The sequence below is a fragment of the Oryctolagus cuniculus genome, chromosome 1, assembly GCF_051225735.1.
Source record: "Oryctolagus cuniculus isolate XC-2025 breed Fujian yellow rabbit chromosome 1, ASM5122573v1, whole genome shotgun sequence".
NCBI classification, from domain to species: domain Eukaryota; kingdom Metazoa; phylum Chordata; class Mammalia; order Lagomorpha; family Leporidae; genus Oryctolagus; species Oryctolagus cuniculus.
Window position 1 is genome coordinate 19,760,194 of NC_142867.1, and position 14,514 is coordinate 19,774,707.

At 40.5% G+C, this 14,514-nt stretch overlaps 1 protein-coding gene across 27 annotated transcripts in view; it reads left to right on the forward strand.

The window, feature by feature from the left end:
- Positions 1-14,514, forward strand: part of PHF21A (PHD finger protein 21A) — a 221,043-nt gene that overhangs the window by 9,416 nt on the left and 197,113 nt on the right. Inside the window, exon 1 of one of the 27 annotated variants that reach the window (XM_089327368.1) lies at positions 10,855-10,956. The exons of the other annotated variants lie outside the window; for them this stretch is intronic. The gene's annotated coding sequence lies outside the window, so the exon portion shown is untranslated. Of the gene's footprint in view, positions 1-10,854; positions 10,957-14,514 lie in introns of those variants that run through there. 27 annotated transcript variants of the gene reach the window in all.

Sequence of the window (14,514 nt, forward strand, 5' to 3'; positions counted from 1 at the left end):
CTGTAATAATACTAACCTTTTCACCCCACATAATTGTGATTTCAGATTTGCTAGTGTGTGTTTTAGACATCAACTAGACTTTCTAGAGGTGTCAAAAATTTATGGAATCTGGCCTGTTATGCTTCTACACTGTATACTCTTACTTATTTTATATCCATTTGTATTTTAAGACCTTATATTAAAATGAAATAAATTTCAATAGTTAACAAAGACATTAAATATAAAGAGCTAAGTAAAGGGGAAAGTGGTTTACGTTATTAATTGGCCAGTACAGAAAATAGCAGGTTTAGATGAATTGACTTCTTCTGTATGTTTTACCGTTAGCCATACTTACTAATTCCTGAAATACTGGAGTTGGAAAAAAGGGGAGGAAGTAAGGAGAGTGGAACTGGACAGCTGTGTATGTTTACTACACACTTAAATTGTTGAGCACAATTTTCTCTTTTCTATGAAATATCCCAGGCCCATGTAAATCAAACAGTTGTGACGGCATCACAGACCACGCTTTAAGTCTGGTCTTGTCACTTAGCTGCATGCTCTTGGGAAATTCAGCCTTGCTGGGTTTAGTTTTTCCAGTGGTGAGATGGGAATAATGAGAGTCTGCTTTACTATGCTATTAAAAAGATTAGATGAGATGATACTCATGAATGTAGTGGATAGATTAAACTTGTATGTATGTATTGACTCTTTAATCAGTAACAAATGGCTCAATTGTAATGTATTTATGTCATGTTAATATTCTAAAAGTTTGACTATGAGTTAGAATCAAAATGAACCAAAAAATTAGTGATCCATCCTGCCCCAACAGATTGTTTCTTGATGTGTGTTTATAGTGTAGTTCTTGACAATATATAGTGATGCATTTGTGTGTATATTATAGATATCATAAACATTCTAGTGTGTTTTTACGGGAATGAGAACTTTTGATTATAAGCTTTTAAAAAGTTGTTTACTTGAGAAGCATAGAGATTGAGAGAGAGAGAGAGAAAGAGCTCCCATCTGCTAGTTCATGCCCCCAAAGCCCCCCTCCCCCCCATCCCCTAACAGCCAGGGTTGGGCCAGGGTTTGGCAGGAACCCACTTGCTTAAGCCATCACTGCTGAGTCCCAGGGTCTGCATTGGCAGTAACCTGGACTTAGGTACTCGGATGTAGGAGGTGAGTGCTAAACTCCCACTCCCAGTGAGGGGCTTTTGTGTTGAAAAATATTTTTATGTGATAATATACAAGTATGCATATATGCAGTACTCATTTCTGGAGAAGGGATATAGATACACATTTTAAATGGCAATTTGGGAACGGTTTCTGTGTTTAGAGTTTTCTGCTTTTGTCAGCAATAGTAGTAGTAACAATGGTTTAACGTTTACTGAGTGTTTATTATGGATAAAGATTAGCCTTTTACAAATAAGATCTCATTTAACTTTGAGCATCACACCAGTATTCCAAGAATTTCCTATTATCCTGCCGTTTCTTTGGGATCACATAGATGGCAAGTGATGTGACCTGGATTCAGGCCTAGGTTTGGTTCCTGAGCTCCTGCTCATAAATGTCTATAACGCTGTATTAAACTATCCGATTCCCATAGAAACCTAGAGAATGAATTACTGAGGAAGTTTTCAGTTTCCTGAAGTGGCCACAGCTGTGATGTATCATTCTGAGACGCGCCATGTTGACTCTGGTTGAGTTACGTTGAATATTTTGGAGGTAGTGAGCATTGGAGTGAAATGGAAGTGACGGTGCCTGTTCATCATTGTGTGCCCAGTGCCAAGTACAGTGCCTAATATGGAGTGGGGTCTAATCCTGATTTCTTAAAGGTTAGAAATTGGCACTATAGTGTGGTAGGTTATGCATTTTCGTAGTAGGTACAAATAGTTAACTTCCAGTACTCATTCTTGCATGACTGTTGACATTTTAGCATTTTGGGTAAGTGTTCTTTTAAGATATATATATATATATATATAAAAGTTTATTTTTATTTATTTAAAAGGCAACATGACAGAAAAAGAGAATTGTCCATCCTCAAATGGCCATAACAGTCAGAGCTGGGCCAGGCTGCTGAAGCCAGGAGCCGGGAACTCCATCTAGTCTCTCATGTGGGTGGCAGGGATCCAAGTGCTTGAGCCATCATCTTGTTGCCTCCCAAGGAGCACATTAGCAGGGAGCTGGATAGGAAATGGAGGCAATACTCCATACCAGACCCTCCACTCGTAAGAGATGTGGGCTTTCCCAGTGCAGCTTTACCTGCTGCGCCACAACACCCACCCCCTTTTTAAGTAATGGTACTTAAAATGAAAGTCTAGCAAAATAAGAAGTTGTTAAAGTAGAAAATTAAAGTTGTCCCATCCTCATCCTACAGGTAAACGTTTCCTGTGCATTTCTGTGTATATTGCACACATGTACACATTGTAAAAACAAATGGAATTCTATGTAATACTCTCTTGAAGTTTACTTTTTTTTTTTTAAGATTTTATTTATTTGAGAGGTAGAGTTACAGACAATGAGAGAGAGAGAGAGACAGACAGAGAAAGGTCTTCCTTCCGTTGGTTCACTCCCCAAATGGTGGCAATGGCCAGAGCTGCACCGATCCGAAGCCAGGAGTCAGGAGCTTCCTCCTGGTCTCCCACGCGGGTGCAGGGGCCCAAGGACTTGGGCCATCTTCTACTGTTTCCCAGGCCATAGGAGAGAGCTGGATTGGAAGAGGAGCAGCCGGGACTAGAACTGGCAGCCATATGGGATGCTGGTGCCGCAGGCAGAGGCTTAACCTACTGTGCCACAGTGCCGCCCCTTGAACTTGCTTGCCTTGGGGCCACCGCTGTGGCGCAACGGGTTAACACCCTGGCCTGTAGCGCCGACATCCCACATGGGCTCCGGTTCGAGACCCAGCTGCTCCACTTCTAGTCCAGCTCTCTGCTGTGGCCTGGGAGAGCAGTGGAGGATGGCCAAGTCCTTGGGCCTTTGCACCCACGTGGGAGACCCGGAGGAAGCTCCTGACTCCTGGCTTCGGATCGGCACAGCTCTGGCCATTGCAGCCATCTGGGGAGTGAACCAGAGGATGGAAGACCTCTCTCTCTCTTTCTGTTTCTCTCTCTCTCTCTCTCTCCCTCCCTCCCTCCCTCCCTCTCTGCCTCTCCTTCTCTGTGTAGCTCTGACTTTCAAATAAATAAATAAATCTTTAAAAAAAAAACTTGCTTGCCTTTGAAAATGGGGCACACATGAGAAGTGGGAGTGAAGTTGGAAGAAGAGAGTTGGGTAAGACGTACATTAAGTTTATAAACTAGACTAGACTGATTATTACCTTTGGGGCAAAAAAGCATTGTACATTATTTTTATTTTTACCTTATGCCATTATTATTTCTAAAAATTAAAAAGTATACCAATTTTAAATAACATTGTTTTCTGTCCTATACAAGTAATTTAGGGAGGCATCATTTCAGAATTCAGTTCTACTAGTTTATTCTGGTAGCTGCTTACAGAGACAGCAGTTGTGTTTTCAGATGCCTTTTTTCCCCCCATTTTATACTGATGATCTCTTTCCTTGATTGTTATGAAATATTCAGTCTTTACGAAGAGAATTTTTAACCCAAGACAACACTTAATAGTATTTTCATTACCAGAAGCTCAGACTGGAAGTAGTCCTCAGTCAGCATGAAGGAACCCCTACCCTGTATAGGAGTTCGTGGTGGTGCTTGTATCTCCATGTGAGCAGTGTTGACTGAGCTCTCTGCCCTCACCCGTCCTACTCACTCCACCGTTACCAAATGCTATACTGATAACCTGGCATCTTAAAAACAGTTGAAAATGAAAGGTAAATTTTTTTGAGTGCTATTTGTTTTTCTGGCATTATGTTAGAAAAAGATATTCAAGTTCTTATAATCTACACTAATCTTATAATCTACACTATAATCTACAGAATATTTTGATTCTGACTTTGAGAGTTTTAACTTGCTGCTAATATTTGTCATAGTTCACTTTTATTTATTTATTTATTTGAAAGTCAGAGTTATACAGAGAGAGAAGGAGAGGCAGAGAGAGAAAAAGAGGTCTTCCATCCGCTGGTTCACCCCGCAGTTGGCTTCAGTGGACGGAGCTGCACTGATCCGAAGCCAGGAGCCAGGAGCTTCTTCCAGGTCTCCCACGTGGTGCAAGGCCCAAGGACTTGGACCATCTTCTGCTGTTTTCCCAGGTGCATTAGCAGGGAGCAGAATTGGAAGTGGAGCAGCTGGGACTCAAACCAGTGCCTGTATGGGATGCTGACACTGTAGGCTGGGGATTTAACCTGCTGTGCCACAGTGCCCGCCCTCATGGTTCACTTTTGTGTTTTTTAACCAAAAAGTATTTATTACATTAGTATTAAAAATTTTACATTATAAATGTTAAAAAAAACAAGGCCAAGGTGGGCATTTAACTTAGCAGTTAAGATTAACATGTCAGTGAGAATGACTGAGTGCCCACATCATGTACTTGGATCCCTGCTCCCATATGGAGACCTGGATTGAGTGCCCAGATCCCTGCTTTAGCTGCTGTGACATTTGGGAAGTGAACCAGCAGGTGATCTCTGTCTCTGGCTGTTAAGTTATTTTTTTTAAGAGTTATTAAAGGATTTTTAATCTTTGAATACATTCCTCGCAGCCTTGCAGTATTTAGACATACATTTTGTGAGATGCTGAAGCCTTGCCTTAAAATTCTAAGATTTAGATCTAACATTTGGATTTGGATTTGGATTCTAACATTTTGATGTTTATTTACTCATTTTTTTTTATTTGAAAGATTGAGAGAGAACAAGAATGTGAGATAGCTCTTCCATCCTCTGGTTCACTCCCCAGATGCCAGGGCTGGGCCAGGCAGAAGCCAGGAGTCAGGGACTCCATCCACCTCTTCCAAGTGAAGGGCAGGGACTCAAGCGCTTGGGCCTTGTCTGCTGCCTCGCAGCAGCATTAGCAGGAAGCTAGATCAGAAGGCAGAGATCACAGGCCGTCTGAGAAGGGACGTGGGATGCGGTGTGCCAAGTGATGGTTAACCTGCTGCATCACAATGCCGGCCCCTGCCCTCACTGTTTTTCTTAGCTAAGCCGAGAGTATTTCTCGTTGTTGACATTCGTAAATGCACTTTTCATTTTGAGAGTCTCAGACCATGCTCCAGAGAGTGTTTTATTCTTCTCTTTAATAGTCTTATAAGTGTACAAAGAGCTCAGTTAATGTCATGGATGGTGAAACTGAGGCAGAGGTAAGAATTTGAGAAGGTTAATGGCATAATTTACCTTTTTATTTCTAGTTTGATTCCTCTTGACCTGTTGTCCCCAAATTTCAAAAAAATTATGACCATCAAGTAAATATATGGTAGTCTGAGCTGGTACTTTCTGTATGATGTCAAACATAAAAGTTGGAATTTAAAAAAGAATGTGTATGAAAAATGTACATTGTAATTTCTTCCTATGGCTCCCTTCCAGGGGTGCACACACCCACTTGGAGGCCAGTACTCTGCATGGGCCCTTCTTCCTGCCCGAGGCAGCTGTGGGGACAGCTGGAGGACAGTTGGTGAAAGGTGTGGGGCTTTTAAGTTGGAGTGATCTTTTGCAGCTTTTTAATTTTAAAGAAACAGCCTTTCTTTCTGTGAAAAGCTGAAAGACTGAGTGAAGGCCTTGAGAGATGTGAGCTTAAAGGACAGAAATACAAGCCTTATTTGTTTTCTCCTGCGTGGACCAGAGGGAAAAGCCTACCTTCCCTGATAGCTGCTGTTCTCTTTGAGATGGCAGTGCCTTTTGCTGTTGTTGTTAGGCAGTTTATAGAACGCAGGATAGCTTGCTAAGCGTCTTCTCTGTGCCTGATATGACGTAACATTGTGGAGTATGCAGCACGCATGTTAAGTACAAGTGGTTGTATTTGGCTTGTTGCTGCAGCATTTCAGAGGATGTCTTAAAAAGCAATTATCACTAGATAGAGTTGGATATGGCGAAATTATTGAAATCATCATTTCATGGAGGCCACACTCTGTAAACGGAATGATTTTATTTGGTGTTTGTTTACTTCTCCCCCCACTCCCAACACCTCAGAGCAGAATTCTTTTTCTGAAAGGAACAGATGCCGTTAACTTATCAGGACTTGATACTAAAAAGCCTACAAAAATCTCTGTGCTGTTTATTTTCTTTATTTAATCTATATGCAAAGCATATTGTAATTATTGCTGGTAGAGGATTTTAGGCTGGTGGTTCCTCCCCACCCTAGCTGTGCCCAGGGGAGATAGATTAGGAATACTGAATTGACAACTTAGTGTAAGGAAATAATGACCACTGAAATAAAACAGGAGTTCAAATAAAAAGCAAACCAGATACAAATGTAGAATGAAAATATCTTTTAGTAAAATGTTAGCATGCTGTACTTGGAACAGATGCCACATTAATTCAAAAGAGAGCCCAGAAAATGTGGCAACTTTACGATGTCAATGGAGGGAGCTGCAAGAGTTCCTGTTTTCATTGTGTTAAGTTCTCAGTCCCTCCAGGTCTGGTCCCATTGTTTATATTTATTTTCTGTATATATTGCATGTTCATATGGAAATATTAAATGCATGCTTAATATTTTTATTTGTGTAATTAAATACATTGTCATACTAGTCGTTATTAGGATGAGAAGCCTAGTAACTTTCGGCGCAGCTGTAATGATTTTTGTTTTAAATGTGCATGTTGAGAACTTCGGCATCTGAGGTGAAATTTGACTTCCCTGACCCTTCCAGACATGTTTATGGCCAGAAACCAGGCTAAGAACTGAGTCTTTCAAAGAGGCCTAGTGCTTTTTAAGTGAAGAATTTGGACAAGTTACAAAATTATGAGAATTTTGCATTTTTTTCTTATTTAAATGTGCAGTTACCATTGGACATTTGTTGTGACTTTTAAGTAGCTTAGACTCATTCATTCCTTTTGTGCTGTTTTCTTTAATGGTGTTTGGGAAGAAGGAGTGATGGAAGGGTACTGTATCCTCTTGGATGTTCCATTGGATAGAAGATGGCGCCGGGACATCTTTGAGTTGCCTGTTTCTTGTAGTGCATGGCCAGTGTGGCTGTGAGTGTGGAGAGGTGGGCTGGGGGTGCTTAACCAGATTTACACGGGGCCACTTCCTGGTGATCTCTTCACCAGGGACATATCCTGTGTGCCTGTAAAGAAGTCTGGTGCTCACCCGTGCTTTCTCTCAGTTACTCTAAGCTTACAATTTTGTAATTTGGTGAAAAAATTAAGTTCTGTGCTCATGTATTTCAGATAAAGAAGTTTTTTGCTTGGCGGTAAAGGTCAGTGGTTAAGAGTGTTGGCACTGGCATTGGTCTGCCTGGGCTCAGGTCCTAGCTTTGCCTTGCCTGCATCAGGTCTGCAGCTGGGGCCAAATCTCTTCCCTCTCAGTGCCACTGCCTCAGTTTCTTCATCTGTAGGACTGGAGTAAACAGTGGTGTCCAACATCTGAGGTTGTTAGAGGGTGGATGAGTTAATGTATAAACCGGTGGAGGTGCCTGGCAATAAGTCCTAAATAAGTGGTGCTTAACCTTAGTTTTCTGCTCCTTTCCTCCCATCACAAGGATTGAGATGTATGTAGCATATCGGGGAGAGAGCTTGAACTTCGGTGTCTGACCCTTGGCTTGGAGTCTCAGTGAAAGCACCTAAAGAAAGTTGAACATGTGTGGCCTTGGGCCAGTTATTTAAGGTGCCTTTAGGAAAGGTGTTTCATGGACCTGCTGCATAGCAGCCGCTGTGCTGGTCATGGGTGCTTCATTGGTACTGCGCCGTCTTTGTCTGTGGTGCAGGGATGGCAGTACCAACTGGAGGTTCTGGAGGTTCCTGCACAGATCAGCTAAGGACATTCTAAGATACTTGATACGTGATAGCTGGTATTAGTATCATTGTTATAGTCCCACTAAAAGTTTATGGGGAAAGAGTAAATATGGAACAATTAGGTAGAAAGGAGAGTTGGTTTTTTGTTTGTCTCTGAAATGCTGTGATGAGAAAAGCATGGATGATAAAAGTACATGTAATGAGTTCTTACTTGTGAATACCTTTGGGAGAAATAGGAAATACATGGAGATTGGAGATTTGTTTTTTTTTTTTTTTTAGATTTATTTATTTATCTGAAAGGTAGATTTACAGAGAGAGAGAGACAGAGAGAAAGGTCTTCCATCTGCTGGTTTACTCCCCAAAAGGCTATAACTGCTGGAGCTGGGCCAATCCAAAGCCAGGAGCCAGGAGCTTCATCCTGGTCTCCCACATGGGTGCAGGGGCCCAAGGACTTGGGCCATCCTCCACTGCTGTCCCAGGTCATAGCAGAGAGCTGGATCGGAAGAGGAGCAGCCAGGACATGAACTGGCATACATATGGGATGCCAGTGCCACAGACAGAGGCTTAGCCAACTACGCCTTGGCGCGATCCGGAGATTTGTTCTTTTTAACAGAGCCTTTAAAAATTATCTCAGGGCACCTTATGTTTATTAAAACTCTTAGTGATAGAAGCTTTTTAAATCTATCCTCCCCCTCCCCCCCCCCAACTAATGAGTCTGGCACCAAGATGCTGATGTGCTTTATAGTAGGTCATTTAGCATCAGGTCAGTAGGGGACCAGGTGTTAAAACTCAGATGGTAGAAGAATACTAATCAGCTGGTCAGCCCATTGGGCCTGACGAACTGTGTTTAACCCTTGAGAACTCATGCTTGGGTTTATAACTAATGGAAACAGCTGTAGATGCCGACAGATCAATAGAGTGGCACATAAGTGCTTTCTGGTAATGATAGACAGTTTTCTATATGCCTTCTGATTTGGGGCATTTTGCCTTTTTGAAATTTCCTCTCATCTGGTACCTGATCTTATTGTAATTATTATTGTCTTCCTATTTTTAATTGTTGTAAGTTTTCTATCTTGAACCCAGTAACTGGGCCTGAGAACAGTTTGCTTGTGAGTGATCTCAAAACGGAGGGAGTTTTTGGGTAACAAATTGAGTTTTTATATATCTGCTGGAATGTGTGTTGTGCTTGTGTGTATCTATCCTTCCATCTCCCTTGCTGTCTTATCTTGTAAGTGAAATCCTTAATTGAAGGAAGGGAAAGACCGTAAGATGTGAAACAATTAATTTTATTCATTCACTGTTGATTTGAGTCTGCAACTTTTTTGATGTTTGATCTGTGTAGTTTCTTTCTTCTGGGATTCAGCAAATGCACAGTATTTGTAATAGCTTACCAAAACATTCTGCATGTGGTATATGTTAGCACTAACAAGCATTTGAGTTAATTAGCAGAATAGCTTCCATTAACTTTTTGTTCTCTTTCGCTCAGTTGCACCGCTTGATAAAGGCTGAGTAGGTGAATAGAAGTATTTTCTATATTTTATTTTGTCAGTGTTCCTAAAACGCTGTTTCTGTGTTTTGAGCAGAAATTACAACGTTTGTTTTGATAAAGTGCTGTGCTTTAGCACAATACATATTTTTCAAATTGAGCATTTTTATAGCAGGTTATAGAGTTTTCTATTAGAAAAATTGTGTGATAGTTCACAGAGTAACCAATAAGTAAAAGTTTTTGTACTTTTAAAATTAGCATGGCGTACTTCAGCTGTTAACGTGAGATCTGTGAAGGCTGAGTGGGATTGTGGAAAGTTGAGAAGTGTGCTTCACTTTAATAAATACACTGGTTAGAAATAGACTCTACGAGCATCTTTGGGCTTGATTTAAAGATTTTCACAACTTGGAAAATCAGTTTGTCCCTGCCTAATTTGTAAGAGGTGGTGCCACTTGTGGCAGGGGTCAGTTCCTGTAGTAGCCGTGCAGGCCCCTGTCCACGCAGTGGTGTGTTAGTTACCTGAGAGCAGAGTGCCACCACTGCTCGCCCAGAACCGCTCCCCTGCCGGTCCTTTCCCCCTTGCCTGCTCGCTTTCTTTGCTGCCTCCTCTTTTCCTTCATTCTGCCCTGCCTGCTGTTCATCACTCCCTGCAAAGACATCATCGTTTACTTCTATTTTTCTTTCTCTTTTTATTTTTCATTTATATTTTAAAGATTTATTTATATACTTGAAAGTCAGAGTTACACAGAGAGAGAAGGAGAAGCAGAGAGAGAAAAAGAGGTCTTCCATCCACTGGTTCACACTCCAGTTGGCTGCAACGGCCGGGGCTGCGCTGATCCAAAGCCAGGAGCCAGGAGCTTCTTCCGGGTCTCCCACATGGGTGCAGGGGCCCGAGGACTTGGGCCATCCTCCACTGCTTTCCCAGGCCACAGCAGAGAGCTGGATCAGAAGTGGAGCAGCCGGGTCTTGAACTGGCACCCATATGGGATGCTGGTACTGCAGGCGGCGGCTTTACCTGCTATGCCCCAGCCCAGCCCCTCTTTCTCTTTTTTAAAGATTTACTTATTCATTTGAAAGGCAGAGTGACAGAGGAAGGAGAGACGGAAAGAAATTGTCCATCTGCTGGTTCACTTCCTAGATGTTGGCAACATTCAGGGCTGAGCAAGGCCAAAACCAGGAGCCAGGAACTTCATCTCAGTCTTCCATGTGAGCACAGGGGCTCAAGGACTTGGGCCATCTTCCACTGCTTTCCCAGGCCATGAGCAGGGAGCTGGATCGCAGTGGAGCACACGAAGCACTGCCCATATGGGATGCCAGAGTTGAAGGCAGCGGCTTAAGCCACTGTGCCGGCCCTTCTATTTTTCTTGAAAACAAAACACCAACATAATTATTAGTTTTTAGGCAAAGAGAGCTATCACCAGGACCTTAAAGCTTTAACAGATTGTAGACTCCCCTGCCCCTGTTTTGAGCCCTTAGGCAGGATTTGGAGAATAGATGGCTTATAGTCACTTTTAGAGTGGCTGAATATTTTTGAAACGGTTTGTTTTTGGATCAAGGGAGAGAATAAGAAGATGACCTTTTCACCCTGGGACTTGCTGTATTTTCTGGTAGAGCATGAGACAGAGGCATAGTTGTGGAGGGGCATGCTTGTTACTTATCTGAGGTAAGCATTAACTTACTAGATTGCTTTCTGTTGTTCTGTGGACCTAATTGGGGAAGAAAATGGAAATTTTGGTGTTGTTGATTGCTAAAGTATTTTGATTTATTAGTAGAGAAGACTAGAATTTCTTTGTAACATGCAAAATATGGCTATAATGCCTTGTTATTGTGTATTAATTTGTTTCAGTTTATCAGTTGATAGTTGTGAAGTAGCAGACCCTTTCCTTTCCTGATTTCTTTGAGTGGTTTTGAATTGTTAACTGAATTGTTTGATAAGAAAGGTAAAACTTGGAAGTTAATTGTGGTTAACTTTTTAAGTTAATGGCTGTGTTGGATTCAAGTTTGGTAGCTTCTAAGAGCTCTCCCAGGCATTTCATCCATTATTTAATTATACATAGAGAAAAACATACTTGAGACAAGAGCCTTAACTTTATAGGATTTTGTAAAAACTTACTATTAGGGAAACTTATATGAGTACAAAAGTAGAGTGAATAATGTAACAAATCCCTTGTACCCATTACTCCTTCTTCAACAGTTACCTGCATAACATACCAAAACAGTAATTTTATGTTTTCCAAACATGTAGTACAAATAGAAACATAGGTATACTCAAAGGAAAATTGTGTGTGAGAATGTTAACTCTTTTCATACCTTGTACATTTAATTACTGGTAACCTATTTTAGGATAATATTATTTTCATTTATCTTTTAACTTTTTGAAGATATCTTACCTACCATTAATTCAGTGAAGAGCCATATCTGCTGGTTTTAGTTTTTCTTGAAATTTAGTCTTAGTCTTAAATTTTAGTCTTTAGAAATTCTAAGATTGTTGGTTTTGAATTTACTGTTCTTGTGAGCTGCATTTTATGTACACCTGCCAATATATAACTTGTATGGGCCACCAGTAGTGATCATTTCTAGCATATATAGGGTAACACAAAGGGACTTCAAAAATTTTATGGCAAATGAAATTAAAAGAAATTAATTTTGGTGCAAAATAATTGAAATCCATGCAAAAAGTTTTTCATAATACAGATTTTCCTAGGAACTTTTTGAGGTTGTGTCTGTCATGTATGTCAACTTCCTCCTTATGTGTGTTCTGTTTTTGCTTAACACGGGTGTGTGCATTGACTAAGGACTGCATGTTCTAACTTAAACTGTGGCTTGCTGAGGGGGCAGTTTGGAATCCGCTATCTGTGGACCTGGTGACAGTGAGGAAGGACTAGTTACTTGCTGCCTCATTTGTTTCTCTTTGGAGTGGTAAAGTAGCGCATGTGCCTGCAGTTGTGGGTTTGTTCAGAACTAGTCACTGCGAGGTGACTGTAGCCTTATTTCTGATTTTCTTTGGTTTTATTAGTTTAAATGAGACCCAAAGGGATAATTATTCCACCCCGATGCATAAGGAAGCATAGTCGGTGCAAGTCGTGCATCTACACCCCTGTGCAGTGCGTTGAAACTGTATTTTTAATGGTATGATGTTGTTTGGCATACTTGGTGCTAGGAGTGTACTTATTTAACAGGACCTTTAATAAGCTCCCTCTACACCAAAGATGTATTTTTTTTAAATTATACTTAAGAAGACTTTGTAGTATTCCCCAGTAGAGTTCATCTAGAACAGCAAAACCTTTCTAAAATAAAACTTATTCCTTTAACCGGTATTCATTTAAGTGGGTTTCTCTGTACTTGGTTTCCATGGAAATAGCGAATAGCTAACGTTATTTATAAGGTGGAAGTAAAATAGGGTGCCTAATGGGACCCCATGCTGCTCTGATGAAGAGACTTAGGAAAAAAAAAATCCATGCTCAGGGGATTTTTTTTTTTTAAACAAGGTTAATGGAAGCCCTGATTTCAGTCTTCTGTAACAGAACGTATTTTTTTGGTTTTAAAGGCTAGCGCTAATATCAAGCAAGTAACTTCTTTTTGAGGTTTGTATTGCTTTCACTTTCAAGTTTTAGGGACCACTTACTTATCATCATGATTGAGGTTTTGTGCTTCAGACTTTTGTCTCGTTGTGGGTTTTGTTTCAAAAGTTAAAATTCCTAGCATATTGTAGCTGTTTCAGTTTCTCATTGACATTTCAAAGTACAGATAAAAAGATAAATGTTCATTAATGATAGCAGTGATGATAAAGTATGTTTGAGTACGTAGGTTTTCTTTCTTTTTTTTTTTTTTTTTTTAATGTGAATTGTATGGAACCATTTTTAGTTTTTAGGCCTGGAGTCTGGGTTCTTTATTTGTGTTGCTAAATCTGTGTAGTCAGAAAGAAAAGATTCTTATTTCTTTAGGGATAGAAACTGGTGAAAAATCTTAATTTCTCTTTCCTTTTTAAAGAATGGATTTTTGCCAAAGCCTATTTAACTAAAATAAATGTTAAATCTTTTAACCTTTGAAATGTGAATTTGGGATAACCCTTGGCTTTTTCCTCACGTCTTTGGTGAGGCCTACTCGTAGTTTTATAGGCTGAACAGAGAGCACTTGCCAGCCCCTTCCAGTGCAGGAGTATCATCCCCTTTGTGTGTTTGAGAGGGGTGTGTGTGTGTGTGAGTGTGTGAGAGAGAGAGAGGGAGAGAGAGAGAGAGAGACTAATTTTTCTATAGCCTGAAAAGCACCTGCTCATTTTCCAGCCTGGTAAGTGCCGCGGTACTATATTGAGAAGTGAGGCAGGATGGAACACAATAAGGTGCTGTAATTTTTATTTAGTTAGTTTTGGTTGTCCTTGGCAGCTTGTGATCATTATCCGTTTGTCTGGAAGTACTCTGTGATTATCCTTGGCTATCAATGCAGCAGGAGTTTTCTTGTGTGTTTAAAAGCAAGGATTGTAGTGTACTTAGGGCTCCATCAGGGGAGGAGTTTGTGGGATGTGTGTGTGTGTGTGTGTGTGTGTCTTTGGATAAGCTTCAGGCTGTAGTTGGGTTTCTTGTGCTTTAATTTCTAAAAATTTGGCTGATTGAATCCTGCAGAATTTACTTTTGAGATATTTTATCTCCGACAGTTTACTAATTTCTTCTGTGCATGTTGACAGTATTTCATAAAATGTCCTTAATGAACACATTAACAAATTGTTATTTAACTTTAGCTTTTTTGTGTATGTTTTTAAAATCTGATGTTTACCAGTGACCTTCCTTAGTGACTTTCACTTGAATTATCTTTGTGCTTCAGAGACAGGAGTTTGGGTCTATTATCCCGTTTCTGAGAGAAGAACTCCCAGTAGTTGCAGTTAGTGCGGTAGAAGGGGTCTTCACAGATGCAGTGCTGGGCATTGAGCCTCCTCCTTGGTACTTAGAGTTTACACTCAGAACTCCCATTAGTGTTAATAGGACACACTTGCTTAAATCCCTGTACACCAGCATGAGCCCAAACTCTGTAATACTACCATTTAGATACCTGGTGTTTTTTTTTTTTTTTTTTTTTTCTCTGTTGTTGATGGTCCTGAGGTTAGCTGATTATTAACATAGAGTTTGAGATGTCTTGGGATATAAAGCGATTTACTAAGTCTGATCTGTAATTAAGAAGTTTTCATTATGATGATTAGACTCAGACAACTTTCATAGCTTTGTGAGCT